A 13,181-nucleotide genomic window follows, 5' to 3' on the forward strand; every position below is an offset into this window, starting at 1 on the left:
GCTTGAAAATTTGCAGACATTATTTAAGCATCAATCTCAAACTCTTCTTTTAATATCTCATCTTCTCTAACATGAACTTGCCTCAACTCTTCTAATTGTTTAGAATGTTTGTCTCAACCTTAGTAAATTGCTTCTTATACTACTTCTCCATTCAAATCTTCTCATCTCAGTGTTTTTTTATCAATTTCTTCCACAACTATATCAAATCCTTCTCGTAACTTTGTGGAATGGGACTAAAATTCCTTATCCTGTGTGATCCTATTGTTTTTTAGCTCAACCTCCAATTCATTGATTTTGTTTTGGCATTTTCCATCTCTTTATATAGCTCATGGATTGACCATTGATTGGTTAAAGAAAAATCCCCAAGGGTTGATGTTATTTCCATAGCTCTACCTTTTGGATCACTTGTAGGTTTCCATTCCATCACTGATGAAATTTTTTTCATGAAAGGGTCAAGTTTTCTCTTTCTGGATCTCTTCACAACTGCCTTTGTCTACGTGTTGAAATAATAATCTCCTAGAGACACTATTGGCTCTTTAATAGGTTCTAATCCATCAACATTCATGAAAAGTGAAGAAAATATTGTAGTACTGGTTGCTAGAGGAGTCATCATGACCCCTGGAGATATTACCTCAGTGATTTGGGCAGAGGGAATGGGACTTTGAGAAACATCTTGTGCTTGCCCATTTGTTGAGTGATAGACATTGATTAATCAAAATATTTTAGTTCATTTTCTATTTTATCAGTATAATTTTCTATTTTCCTTGTTGATTCCTCTATTGCCCCTGTTGTTTTCTCCTTTTGAATAATATCTTGCATCTCTTGACTTTGACCCTCAACTAAATCTTTATCCTGGTTTCCTAATTTTTCTTTATGCTCTTGTTGTCATTGTTGTTCCTTCTGTTGTTCTTTTTCCTTTTGTTGCTTCTAAATTGAAATGGATTCTTGTTGAGCAGATTTTATTTAATAAAGTTGTTGAGCTCCTATTCCTTGACCAGATGATTGAGCTTGTGAACTTTCAATTCCTTTAGGCTCATTAGTGTTATTAATGAAAGATAAGCAGATACCTTCTCTCATTTGTAGCTTAGCTAAAGGAGCACCAAAGGCCTTACTCTTTTGCTCAAGGAAAAACAGGTGTCTATTCTCCATAAATGTCTAAATACTTTCTTTGTCCTATTGGCTCATTTAGCAAAAAACTTTGAATCCAACTTGATCAAAAGAATTAACATTTTTGAGAAAAAAATCATATGTTGGTTCTTGAGGCACATAATTTTTAAAGGACATCACTAACTTGAGATCCACATTAGTGATGTCATGTGGATCATACATGTAAAAAGGAAGTGAATGTAACCAAACCTCTTGAACTCCATTTGCATCAACTACTGCATGACCTTTGTATTTAGAAGTCTGGTGGCTAACATTCATAGGAAACGTTGGCCACAGTGTCTTTGAATATGCAGTAAATTTTTTATGCCATGAATAGTTGTTTGGTGCGCTATTTCCCTCACAATAAGCCTATCAAGAATGAATATGAGTAACACATGAGGACCAGTCTCACATCCATAAATTCTAAAATAATAAAATCCTCTTCAACAAACTAGTCTCCAATGCCATGTAATTTTAATTGAATCTATTTACTTATTCTAGGAGGAGGCTTTCCAAAAAGTACTTGATGGAAATACAATATCATATTATCACAAATATCATAAAATTTGTTTTTATATTCACTTTCCTAGAGAATGGAATAAGATGGATGAACAGGTTGACTATTGAAAGACAAATTCCATTGAGTAGGCTCACGTGTAAGAGTCCTACAATTCATTTCAATCATAGAAGAAAATTTTACAAATAATTTACCAAAATAAATACAAGTACTTACCTTGTTCTCCTTTTTGATTTCGATCCTTGGCTATCGTTGCTCCGAGTCTCCTACCTTCATTACCAAACTCATTGATTTCCTCCCTGCCTATTTGGGATCAACCTCTCTGGTTCCCAGACCCAGAGGACTCTGAGATCAAAATCTTCTGGCCCCTATGCCCAAAACTCCAAGAACAGTGTTTTCCAATTAAATCCATAGCTCCATGGCTTCTCTGTATTTTCTTTAACCTCCCACTTCTCACCAAAAAAAACCTACCTCCTGAGCTTTGTTAAATGAAGGTTAAAAATTCTTCTCCCCCACCACTTTTGAATAAAAATAATCTTGTAATTTCCCCCCGTTAGCTTCCTGCCACCTAACATCGAGATAAATTATCTTCATGGTTTTTAGGCGGTGGTCGACCCTTTGGTTTTTAAAAATATATCTACAACCATGAAATTAGATTATGTCGATTTGATTTTGTTGATTTAAGTTGGTTGGGTGGGTCTGCCCTACCTTTGATTTAAATTAACGCGTGAAACACCTTATTCAAGTTTAGATGTGGTATCCCGTGAAAACATATATGATGTACATTCGTTAGATTGCATATTAGATCATCAATAAATATTATATGTATAAAATATATTTATTTTTACAATGTTATATTTATTTGTTAAATTGTGATATATACTTGGTATAAATACCATCATTTGATTTGCATAATTTGTACTGTATAAATGGACTTGCATAATTGTTATATATATTTATATACTATAGTCAACTTTTATATTTGTAATAATAATATATTGTTATGATGGGTCATTACATGACATGTAAAAACTTAGGCCAAACCCTAGTGGAGATGACCATAACATCTTAATAGTGTCTAATAAATTTTGAGACAAAATATCTACCCAATTGAATCTTTTAGATTGACGCATAATTCAATGGAATAGGGGAACCCATTCTAATTTTAAATGTTTAGGATATGGCTTCCCATAAAGTCTAGATAGCATTTTAGCCACATATGCATGAGGATTCTTTAATAGTCTAATTGAGTAGATCTTATTTGATTTGGTCTTAAAGCCTACAAAATCATCTACCAATCCCTTATGCATGTATCTGACTCATTTTTTTGTTCTTTTAACACTCTTTTCTTAAAACTAGTCATATATTCTCTATCAAGTTAAACCTCAGTAAGCCTCAATTTATACATTTGTGCTATAACTTTATTGGATTCATTTACAATTGAGCAAGTTTTAATATGAGTGTGGGAGATAATCCAACTTACCATGTCATAATACGGAAGGATGGCAATCCAAGTTGTGATCTAGGTGGATATTGGTGGCCACCCACCTATTACACCTAGACCTCCATTTAGTTTCATTAGTCTCCTTGATTATAGCAACATTTACTATTTTTAGCATTTTTTCGGGTCCTAAATTTCCACAGTTGTTTTGACCCCCTAAACGGTTTTTTTTTTTTTATTGGTCAGTAGCGAGCTCGTAGTCGTAGATAGAGGCATGCCATGAATCTTGTATTACTCGGATAGATTTTTCCAATGAGGTATCGTACTTGCCAAATGGAGATCATATGAACAAGTTACAACCCCAGGAAGTTGGCTTCCCAACTAACCCCAATGGGGCCCACAAACTCTTAGTGTTCCATCTCCTGGGATATGGTTTTTGTTGTTTAGGGTTTCCATTTGTTGTTCAATAATAAAAAATGCCTTTGAGGCTCATTGTAACACAGTTCAGAGGCATGTAGCTGCCACATCTCTTCTCAAAGATAAGTTTTCATCGCCCGAGCTAGTTTATTTCCATTCTGTTTCTAAGCATCTTTCAGTGTTTTGATATTAATGAACTGAAGATTTGTTTGTGCTGCATCTATGTGCACATTTTTATATCTATATTTCATTGTGTTCCTGCATAAGTCCAGATCAAGTTGCAACCTTATGCGTCTCTGTTCTTTTGATGTTTATTGGAATCTTCTTCTCAACTACTTCCTTCAAAGTGTCTCCAACCATCATTCTTGAAAAAATCATACATTTCTTCCCTACACATAGTTATAATTAATTGGGTTTTATATGTAGTATCTAAAAACAAAGCCTAATTAAGATTATTTTCTCCAGCGACTTAGGCTTTCAGTTCTACTACTTTTAGTTTAACCTTAACATTTTGAACAACATACTTAATTTCGCTGTACTTCCCTTTTCGAACCATTACAACTGTGCAGAAGAAAAGAAAGATATCGAGTGAACGCATTCATGAAATTGTAAATGAAAAAGATAATCAAAATCGAAAAATTACTTTCCAAAGCTTATGTGCTTCAACAAACAAAATTCCTTTGTAAATTAAAACTATTTCCTAAACACAGTAATGCAGCACAACAAAATTTCAAGAAGCAAATATTTCTTTGCAAAGGGAAATTTTCTGAGTTTTACAATAACATGCAATGTTCCCTGAGAAATTCACTAAGTATAGGAGATATTTGGCACCTAAATTTTGTCGTTAGTGTGTGTCACTACCCAACAGTCTTTTTAAAATGCATATCTAGGGATTCGGTCAACTAAACTTGCATCTAGCCAAATACCAGATAGCCTCATTGAAATCAAGATTTTTCAATTTGTTAAGAAATAAATTTAAAACCATGTGAAAAAGGTAAATTTATAAAACTTAAGGTGCCATCTTGTCATCTGGGTATCTAGATGTGCAAGAGTGTAACAAATTATCAAGCCCTACATTACAGAAAAATAAAAAATAAAAATAATAACAGAGGGCTTTTATTGAAAACGAAAAATAAAAACAAAAACCAAAATCATGAAATTAAAGAAAACTACATTATTCTATCTAGTTATCCGGGAGTCCGGGGGTGGAACTAGTAAACATCAAATGTTTTTGACCTAGATTCTAGATATATATAAAATTTAAATATTACGGAAAAAATAGAAAATAAAATAATAAAATTGTGATAGAAACAAACTTTAAAAAAGGATATCCAGTGTCATGGTATATGGAAACTTTAAAAAAGGATATCCAGTGTCTGGGTATATGGGTTTAAAAAGGAATGTGTCATTTGAACAAAGTAGATGTTTAGACATTGGATATGAGAACTAATGTTTAGACATTGGATATGAGAACTAAAACAAGTCTGCATGGCAGATGGAATACCTGCCCACTATGGCATAAATTGTCGTTGAAAAAAAAAACTGGGAAAGGCAAGGATGTCGGCCCTTGTGATGTATCTCTCAGTATCAACCAATTATGAATCGATTTTTCACCTGTTGTAAATAACCGGTCAATAACTTGGTATATTACGTATTTGTGTTAAATTAAAACAATTTCTACCTTTCCATCATTTCATTACCATTTGCGGGAAACCCACAGGGTTATTTCAGGCTTTTATATTTATCTTTTAGTAGATTTATCTTTTATTATTATGTGCCCAGAGATCATTGTTGTAGAGATTATAGGCAAATGTATCTATTTGGAGCGGTTTATAAGGTGCATGTTTATGGTTTTATTTTTAATTGGGCATGTGGGCGTTAGGTGCATTGAGGTTGTTGGCATAAATTGTCAGCATCTTCGGTTCCACCGATATCGTACTGCATTATCAAAAAGCTGAAGCAACGGTTGCTACTGGTAAGGTCTTGGAAAAATATAGAGATTGTGACAATAGTAAAAGCACTTTATGATTATGGTGATTACATTGTCAAGACATGGATACATGGATTCTATTGGCGTCAAATCCATAGAATCTCAATCACGATACCATGCACCTACGTAACCTAGGTAATTTCTAGAGAGATTTTCTAAAGTGGATTAAACCTGCAATATACAACAAAACCACAATATAAAATATACAGTTGAGCAGCAGATTAAATGTGATATTAAAAAACCACAAACATTTTAAAATTTTGACCAAACCATACTCTCTTCCTAAGTCTACAATATCATTTAGATAGATCCTAAAAAAGAAGATGCAAGAAAGATAATGTCTGCACAGTAAGTTCCTAATAGATTTGCTAATTGAATAAATAAAACAACAAAATGATTTCAAAGCTAAAATGATGCAGGACATGACATGATATCCATGTTTCAACGAAAAGAAGATGCAAGAAAGATAGTTCCTGTAGAGCGAGCAAGTTCCTAATAGATTTGTTAATTGTACAAATAAAACAACAAAATGATTTTCGAAGCTAAAATGATGTAGGACATGATACCCATGTTTTAGCTCAAAGAAGATGCAAAAAATATAGTGCCCGCAGATAAAGTTCCTAATAGATTTGCTAGTTGTACAAATAAAACAACAAAATGATTTCTAAGCTAAAATGATGTAGGACATGATATCCATGTTTCAGCTAAAAGAAGATGCAAGAAAGATAGTGCTTGTAGAGCAAGTTCCTAATAGATTTAGGAATTGTACAAATAAAGCAACAAAATCATTTCAAAGCTAAAATGATGCAAGACATGATATCCATGTTTCAGCTGGGATCGTAAGGAAAACCATGGTGGTATTGAGAAGATTTTTTTGGCTGGGAAATATCGCAAGCTGACATAAGTCATTGCTGGAGGTGAGGAGCACGGTCTAAGAGGCAGGAATAGTGCAAACCAATAATTGTTGTTCATAACAAATAATTCCAAGTAGTACATAAGAAGTCAGTTTTTTTGGGGTTCAAGTTTCAAAGTTTGTTTATTGGAGTTTCTTTACTGGTAAGATGGAAAATTCTTGCAAAATATAATAGTGTAGAAATCTCAAAAGTTCTTTTTCCAATGAGGCATGGAATTTTTGATGGGCTTGAGGTGTTGAGGTGGTGAATTGGTATTAGGGTTGAGGTAGAAAATGTAAGGCCATGAGCAAGAAATAAATCTAGGAGGAATCTTTTAAAGAATAGGCAATACCAGCTTGTGATGGGATGCACATGGAATGCCTCCATGGGTTTTGAACAATCCTTGAAGATACCATATACCAAGTTCGTAAAACTCTATCTACTTGTTTATAGTTGTGTTGAATTTGTAACATACATGCAATAGAAAAAAATTAACAAAATTACTTACAATGTTCCCATCATCTTTAAATTGAAAAATGTTGTATCTCTCCAATGAGTCTATTGCTTCAAATGTTCTACGTATATTTTACAGAGTCTACCTGGTAAATCGTCTCTGTTTTTCCGCCTTTACTTCTGCTACCTCAATTTACTGGGTAATTCACTGGGCAACTGCTTCCATCCCACTGCGAATTCAAAACCAACCCTCCTATTAAATAATCTCTCAGGGTTGTACTTGGCTTTCAAATAATCGTTCAGGGCTCTACTTGGCTGCAGGCTAGGAAGGTAACAGCAGCGTGAAAGGAAAGTATATGGCACAAGGAAAGGCAGGAAGGCATACGATATAAGGAAAGGCAGGTGGGTGAAAGGCAGACAACAATCTCTCTCATCTTCATCAACACCATGGATGAGATATCTTCTGCAATACGTCTTTTACTTGTATTGCAAGTAATTGTTCTCCTCGCCTTGTAATTAAAAATAATAATGACCTTGCCACCAGTCTTCGGCCTGCCAATATGTGAACAACCACATACACATGCATAAGGCAGATGGCAACTATACGGCATCATATTGCAAAGAATACCAATTATATGCCCAAATATGTGAACAACCACATACACATGCATGAGGCAGATGGCAGCTATACGACATCATATTGCAAAGCATACTAATTATCTGCCCAAAGTAATTGACATAAAATGTTATACTTTAATGCTAGCTGAAAACTAGCATTAATCAACCTCACCTGTCTAATTTTGATTGATGTTTTGATCTATCTCCTAAGTTTATTCCTAGAATGAAGGATTATTGTAATGAGACTTCGAAATGTTTAAGCGGAGTTGTCACTATATTATAGAAAGATTTTAAAAATATATATATAAGAATCCAAAAAAATTTGTATTAGACGTATTGTTTTGGTGAAAAGTAATGCTAATGAGAGTGATATCTATCGCTATATACCATGCCGTAGGCAGGTATAATAATATCTAAGGATTCTGAAATCCAATGCCAATTGCATAAAGTAATTCAAAAAGATTTTAGATCTGGATTTTTTCAATGAATTTTATAAAAACAATTTAAATGGGGTTAGGGGTTATTTAGGGTGAATAATTCAAAATTTCAATCAAAATTTAAATTTTAAGTTTTTTTATTGGGGTTATTGTAGAGCTCACAACAAAACCCTAAAACAGAAAATAATTTTGAAATCTTAATTATTAGAAATATGTTTGACATGATCCCATATTTCCATGATATGATTTCCACCATAGAAATATCTTTATTGAGTTCAATAGAAATTCCTTCGAAATGTTGGATCAAAATATGGTTCTACATTAAATATATTATTGCTTAGATTACCTTAATATTAATACACCTTCTAAAATGTCAAATTTAATATAATATAAAGTACCAAAATTCAATCAAAATACATGAACAATGACATAATCACAAATCAATTACATTTCTATACACAAATATTAAAAGGGAAATAACCCACATAGCCAGAGGAAGTTTAACTATTGTAGGGGCCTCTTAGGCCTATGTAAGTCATCATATATTAGAGAAAGTAAATGTGAGTAATAAATGGTAAATGTATAAGGTAAAATGAATGATTGGTTGGAGAAAGTATGATCTCTCCAATCATATCTCTTGTATATAAATATATATCAAGATTGAATACAAACTCGATTGGAATTACTTCCAGAAACTGCATTCTTCTTGTGGAATGTGTATTTTCTTGCTCTTCTTTCATAATGTAACATGTTCTTGTCTACATGTTAAAATTGAGCCTCCAATGCATTGGTGTTGTTGTCTCCTTCATTTGGCTAGGGGACAACAACAACATATGGAGGAGGTGGAACGAACCTACAAGAATAACAAAGGTGAAGAGTATTAATCTACAAGTTTAATATTTGTTAAAGGAAATGCTCAAGGAATGTGGAATCATGTTGTGCATGAAATATGGATCACATATGCTCATGGAGGCTTATCTATTGAAGATGAGTTTTCTTAAGACTATTCTCATGTTTGATAAATAGGAATAAATTTAAAATAGATGACAATGTTTGTTAGATTTTTTAGGTAGCTTGGATAGGTGCTTCCACATTGGCATCACCTAGTATTAGTATGTTGAAGTGCCTCAGCGACACTCTCTAGATGGTGACTTTATAAAATGATATTATAAAGTGATTTCATAAAGTGGTTTTATATTAATAAATTTATAAAGTGATTTCTTAAAGTTCTTTTTATATTAATGACTTTATAAAATTATTCTATAAAGTGTTTTTTTATATTAATGACTAGAAAGTGATTTTTAAAGTTGAGTGGCGTAAGTGACTTAAGTCATCTCAACAACAAATTAAATTATAACAGTTGATCTTGCGAGGGAAAGATCTAATCTTGTTCATTGAAGATCTCAAAGTTAGAGACATAAAAAGATATTTGGAGAGTGAAAAGACACATTTTTGAGAGAAAGAGATTTTGAAGAGTTGAAGGAGAAGAGGGGAAGCAATAGGGAGGTCATATTTTCAAAGGCAAGAAAGGGGCACACATTCCAAGGATTTGACAGCGTTAATGGAATATTGTACAAGTTTTCATAGGTTGTTCAATAGTTTGAAGTCCATACAATGTCGTAAAATAATTTTGGGCACATTTTTCAAGGTGTTGGAATAGCAAGGTGGGTCATACAAGTTATACATAGTGTTGGGCATGAAAATCTAAATACATTTAAAGTATTCGACCAAAGTAACCCCCTCTATTTCAATAAGATCATAAGAAAGAAACAAGTAAGTTGTTTTTATGGCTTGGGCTATTTACATTGCTAATGTTGGGCACGAAAACTTAGGAAAGTACAATGTATTTATTATTGGTTTTTATTTTTGTTGTCAACTCAAAAAAATTTCTATGAGCTCATTAATAGAATTTCTCTCTCCTAATTGGATTTCCCTTCAGGGTTTTTCTAGGGGTTTTGCCCAAAATTTCTGTCTACTTTCATGGTTAGTTGTTGTTTCTAAGTTCTGCAGTTAATAAGGGACTCAATGGTATTTTTTGTTCTAAGTTCAACTTCTACATTTATGTGTGAGAAACTTATATAAATGAGCAGTAAATTGTGATAAAATTAGCCAAACTTAAAATCAATAATTGGGTCTATTAAAAACTTGCAATATTATGGTTTTCGTAAACATCGTACACGTTTAAAAGTTATTGTTTATGGTTTTGCTTCTATTAAGGGATGTTTATGGATTATGTCTGCACAAATACCTAGAGAAATAGTTAGAGAATGGAACAAAATAGTTGTAAAGGGCACTCCAAGCCCATTATATTGTGCAGAACAACAAAAAACTCCATGGTTTCCTGGTTTATGCAAAAAATCCATAAAACTAATGGAACTAATGAAAAGCTTTTGGATGAGAAATTTAGTTATCCATTCCATTTTCCTGAGAAAAACACTACATATTTATTTTCTGACAAACCAAGTGGTCCATTCCACACCATTTAGGACCATAAGGCACATAGAAGGACACATGAAAGCAATCAACAACCTATGGGAAATAAAAACAAGAATTGATGGTCATTTTGTCCATTTCAAAAAATAGGGATCAAGTATCTAAATGTCTTATTAGCCCTAATTTCCCTGCATATATACAATGTGATTCGACAAGTCCCATACCTAGTAGGAAATTTCAAGAGAAGCCAAGGATATCATAACAAATTTTTATTTGGCATCATACGAAGGGATGGTCATCTAAAATTGTACCTTTTGTTGTAATAGATGTAGGAAACTTCTTTATGATGTTGTTCATACTCATAAGCAATTTTTTTTATGAACTAAACACGATATAACAACAAGAAGTTATTAGATGCAGGAAACTATGCTCACATTTTATTAACAAATATGTGATGCAACCTAAGTTACTATATTGTAAATAATAATAAAATAAAGGTTTCCTTTTAAAACTAATCATCCATTAGCAACATCTAGATAAAAATCACATAATAATTAAAGGCACATACGTAAACAATCCAAAAATTTACAATTGTACATCATATCCTTCACTTTTATAATATTATAATTTGTAGAAATTTTGAATAATTTAACACATATTCAATGGAGATTATCCTGATCATGTACTATTGCAGAATACATACACAATACATAAGCTCCTCTACGTTGATCATCAATATAGCAGCATCAATAACAATAAAACATCAAGAGCATTCACACATTAACACAATATGTAACCCAGGGAAAGCATCTCGCTAAAAACCCCAACTATCTGTATATTAATGATTGAGACCATGTAACATTACAAAGTACAATGCTTATCACAAACAATCCAGTACCAGCTCCACCTGTTACACACAATACAGCTAAGATTTTATCTCCAAATCTATTCCATTGCTTGCCTGCCTCCACTGCTCAATACCTGCTCAAGAATGAATGAGAATGGTTTACCAAACTCGTATTTCACCTCCAAAGAATCACTCACACTGTGTAAGATGTGAGCAGAGGCTATAATACTGGGCAAATACTTGAGCAAACTCATTGGCATACTCAATCCCTTGATTGTGCAAATCCTCATGCACAACTATAGTCACAACTGATAGCAATCTGATCCTCTAACACCTGTCCCTGTTGAACTGAACATCCACTGACATGCAACTGAGTTAACTGATGTATTCTATAGTTGTATTATGAGTTAATAATCATTTTAACAGCTCATCATTAGTCTATTTGCAATTAGACTAATTACAACTAGTTTAACTAAGTCAAACTGAACACAACTCCATCAACTCCACAATCAACTCCACCAAATTCAACTGATTGAGTTCTAACTGAAATCATGCATGCAACAACTCAACTGACTCATAAGAAAAGTGTACTTCCTTCTAACAGCTGCATGGGCCACATCTATAGCTCAAACTGAAGTGCTCCAAGAGAATAAGATCAAGTTTATAGTCGAAATATTATTATGAGACAATAATATTTGACTTTTCTATTTTGGACAGCCAGTCTAAAAATAGACTTTGATCACTCTTGTTGTAATCACTCCTGCTGTGGTCACTCTTGCTGTGATCACTCCTGCTGTGGTCACTCCTGCTGTGATCATCCCTGCTCTGGTCACTCCTGCTGTGATCATCCCTGCTGGGATCCAAAAATAGAACTTGCGCCATAATTTGTCTGCGGGCCCACTTAGTGAAGGCGACTCTTTTCACTAAGCTCCATCATCTTGTTGCAATCTCAACACTCCCTCTCGACAAGATATGGATTATCAGCAACCCCTATCCTGCCTCGGTGGTATTCGAATTTGCTCCTGGTGAGAGCCTTCGTCAGAATATCAGCATCCTGATCCTCCGTTGGAATGTATGAAAGCAACATGATCCTCCGCTGCACACAATCTCTGATATGATGGTACCTGATGTCAATATGCTTAGATCTATCATGAAATACAGGATTAGCCGAAAAGTTAAACGCAACTCTGGTTATCACAGTAAATCACAGTAGGATCCAAATGAGAACCGAACAAACCAACCAGGATCTTCCTCATCCATATAGCGTCATATGCAGCCAAAATTTCTGCCATATACTCGACCTCTGCTGAACTGAGTGCCACGGATCTCTGCTTCCTGTTGTACTAAGAAACTGTTGTCGATCCAATACTGAAGACCCCTCCTGATGTGCTCTTTCTGTCCGTTGGGCTCCCTACCCAATCTGCATCCGTGAAGCCACATAGCTTCACCTCATCCTCTTGTCTATACCACAAACCATATCCCGATGTGCCTCTCAAATAACGAAATACATGCTTGCCCGCCTTCCAGAAGAGCTTGGTAGGCTTAACCATAGCTTGTGAACGCTGGTTAACTACATAGCATATATCGGGTCGTGTATTGACCAAATACATCAGCGACCCCACCAACTGTCGATAAACAGTGGCATCCACTTCTTCTCCCGAAGTGGCATCCTCCTTCCTCAAACCTCCAGGAAGAGGAGTATCAAGAGGCTTGCAGCCATGCATGTTGAACTTCTCCAGTATCTCCCGAGCATACTTGCCGTGAGAAACAAACAGTCCACCACTACTCTGCCATATTTCCAATCCTAGGAAATAGTGAAGGAGGCCCAAGTCCTTCATCTCAAACTCTGTAGCAAGATCCTTCTTGCATGACAGTATCAACAGCTCATCACCCGTTAGAATCAAATCATCAACATACAGTACAATGATAAGCAACTTACCCTCCACCACAATCTGGTATAGGTTAGGATCCGCCTCGCTCTTGGAGAAT

The sequence above is a fragment of the Pinus tabuliformis genome, chromosome X (assembly GCF_031772625.1).
Source record: "Pinus tabuliformis cultivar Carrire ecotype Pingquan chromosome X, CPIR1, whole genome shotgun sequence".
Taxonomy (NCBI): domain Eukaryota; kingdom Viridiplantae; phylum Streptophyta; class Pinopsida; order Pinales; family Pinaceae; genus Pinus; species Pinus tabuliformis.